The sequence below is a fragment of the Lactuca serriola genome, chromosome 6 (genome assembly GCF_051521515.1).
Source record: "Lactuca serriola cultivar US96UC23 chromosome 6, Lser_US96UC23_V15, whole genome shotgun sequence".
NCBI lineage: Eukaryota > Viridiplantae > Streptophyta > Magnoliopsida > Asterales > Asteraceae > Lactuca > Lactuca serriola.
Window position 1 is genome coordinate 76,644,554 of NC_136413.1, and position 3,444 is coordinate 76,647,997.

General features: G+C 31.0%; 1 pseudogene; it reads left to right on the forward strand.

The window, feature by feature from the left end:
* The first annotated feature begins 2,211 nt into the window (after positions 1-2,211).
* On the forward strand, positions 2,212-2,869 carry LOC145057930 (lipid transfer protein EARLI 1 pseudogene; annotated as a pseudogene).
* The last annotated feature ends 575 nt before the right edge of the window (positions 2,870-3,444 follow it).

A 3,444-nucleotide genomic window follows, 5' to 3' on the forward strand; every position in this document is an offset into this window, starting at 1 on the left:
GGAGTTAGAAGGTTTTTGGACAAGGATAATTATGCACCAACAATAGAGCTTTGTATGTTTTTAAACCACTTTGCTCGAGAACACTGATGATGAAGAATACGGGGGAAGTGAAGGCAACATTTATTAGAATCTTATTTGAATTAGAAGTGATATGTCCTCTTGGGTATTTTGACATTGTGATTCATTTAGTTTTTCATCTACCTAGGAATATATTTGCAGATCCTGGTATGTATAAGATGGATGTATCACTTAGAAAATTATATGAAAAAACTTAAAAATTGTGTCATAAATAAGGAGTGGTTGGCAGGTTATATAGCTGATGGTTGGGTCACTAATGAATCATTACAATTTTATTCGATATATCTTGAAGATGTAGTGACATGATTCAATCATCCTAAAAAAAACAACGATAATGTTGTCATAGAAGAAACAAAGTTGGAATGTGTTCTATTTTTTCATAGTTCATGAAAAAACCTTAATGTGTCTAATGTTTTTTTTTTATTTCTTTTAGCTTATTCTTACTCTCTAAATAAAAAAACATATTATAATAATAATAATAATAATAATAATAATAATAATAATAATAATAATTAGTTTCGGATCACGATAACCTATTAAAATATTTAAACTTTGTATACATTTTAAACGTGTTTTTCATATATTTCTCTTATTTGACAAAGAACAACCACATGCCATTTAGTTTAGTATCATTTCTAGTAACTTTAGAAATATAATTTATCTATTCTCAAATCTTATGCTAGTTCATGTCAAATATTCAAAATTATGTGAAGGATTAGCCACATGCATTAATCCATTACCAACCTATCAGATCTCCCGCAATTCGTCTACCATGCAAATGACGTATTTCGTTAGTCGTTAATCAAAATACCTATGTATGTGGTGTTTTGTGGTACTTCTACAAGTTTCAAACATGTATGGTTATAAGTTGCACTCCGGTAATGTTAAATGTTACAAGGATATTTTTTGGTTCTCTATTTTGGACATCCTTCGTAAATTGGTTCCGATAAATGGTTCATATAAAACCAAATATAGAAATAATTAGTTTTCTTTGAGTATATATATGATTTGTTTACTAACCGGTTTGTTACTAATTCTTTTTCCTTCTTGCCAGCAAAAGATAGAAAATGTATAACAATCATTAACTAATAGTTGATTCCCAACAAAAATTTGTCATTTTAAAATGCTCATAATATATGCTATTAAACATTTAAAGTGTGTTTGGCTGCTATATATTTCGCTAAACTAACAACATTTTCATATAATTAACTTTTAATTACCGTCGTAGAAATATGCCGCTGATCTAACAACTCTAGATTGTCGTGGCTAATAATTTCTATTTAGAATTAGTTTTATATTGAATTTACTTACAATTTTATTAAAATTTATAATTAAGGGTATTCAATCCTAATATCTTGAGTCAGTTAATACACATATTCCTCGCCTGCTTCAAAGCAATTGTTTATTGACTATATTTATATTTAAGATGCCAAAAATCTTTCATGTGACAAACATTGAAATAATGGGAATGATTCGACAAATATTGAAATCATGGGAATGATTCGAAGTCCCTCTCTTCTAATTATTCTATGATAGCGTGACTTACATCCATTTAGAAAATGGAAAAACGTAAATGTGGTCTGTGACTTTAGTAGACATTTACAGGACATTGAAAGGGTTTGATGTTTTTACCTCTTCTTTGTAATCGGTAACTTTTATAAAATTATTGCATACTAACTTTTTCTTTATTTTTCATTGTAGCCGACCCATTTATATATAAAACATAAAATATATTCAGTTTTAGAAAACTATACAGAAGCAAAAATGTATTTCCATAAACCTACATGCAAAGCACATATAATTTGAATATTTAGAAGATATATATAAGACTAAAAAAGATTTGAACAACAGATATATAAGATAATATATATACCCTGTTAAAGTTTAATCCATTGAAGCACATATATATTTTTTATTTGCAATTAGTATAATGCATCTGGTTTTGTTCAAAAAAAAAAAAAGGGCTTTCAACGTACGCTTTGATGTGCATGGGTTGGTGGCAGCAAAAACTATAACATACTAATTTGACTCAATTACTAACTGGAATATATTTAAGCAAAAAATATTACTCCACAGAGACCTATATAATGTTCCATTGTACCCTTACTCTATCACACTCTTCCTTCACTATAATTGACAAAGTTTTCATAACCGATTTTGGCATGGCATCGAAGAGTAATGTGTCCGTTTTTCTGCTCATAGCATTCAACCTTTTATTCTGCGTCATGGTTAGTGGCTGTGAGACGTCCGACATACCAGAACCCAACCTCAATCCAAATCAAAAACCCAACCCAAATCCAAGCAGCAACCCCAACCCCAATCCCTACTCCAACCCCATCCCTAACACTAACCAAAACCCCAACCCCAACACTAACACGAACACAGTACCAAACACAAAACCAAATACGGAAACCTGCCCTAGAGACGCCTTGAAACTGGGGGTTTGTGCTAATCTTCTTGGGGGATTGGTCAAAGTTGAGTTAGGTTCACCACCGGTGAAGCCATGTTGCTCTCTCATCCAAGGACTTGCCGACCTTGAGGCTGCCGTCTGTTTGTGCACTGCAATCAAAGCCAACGTCCTTGGGATCAATCTTAATGTACCATTATCTCTTAGCTTGCTCGTTAATGTCTGTGGCGGTGAAGTCCCAAATGGTTTTGTATGTTCCTAGTTAGATTTAATTTATACAATATGAATCAATGTGTTTGCTAAATTAAGTGTACCATGTGTGAAGTCAATACTTCGTGGGTAACAATTCAGTCCTTTCTTTTGCAGTAAAATGTTTTTCTTATATCATGTATATTTATATGCTAATTTAATGCAAGGTTAATATTTATTTTGTAAGTCTTATTTGTACTAATCTATCCAACCAAGTTTAAATGGAACTAAACTTAATGTAACGGCTAGAAATCTATGAAAAGGAAACCACTATTGTGGCATCTCTAAACAAATTGTCAATCACAAGCATCAATATGATGAAAATATTCATGAAAATCACTAAATCAAACGATGAATTTCGTTCAAATTTAAGTGGACTATTATTATCCTCCAATAAGGGGTTGTGGGTAATTATTATCCTCCAATAAAAATAGGTGGATAACTATTTCCATCCATTTTTATAGTTCAATCGGTTATAAACCTTGTTTCACAATATCAGTTGGGAAATATGGTAAAAAAAACATAAAAAATATTCTAGGCACAATCCAAACAATGACTTGAATGCAAATATAACCATTTCCTATCAAAAATTATGCATATGCAACTAATCCTCAGTTATCATCTAAGAAAGAATAGTATGTTTGATTGGTTACACTTATTCCCACATGTGTGATTATCCATTGTAACAAAAAATATTAAAATCAAGATAC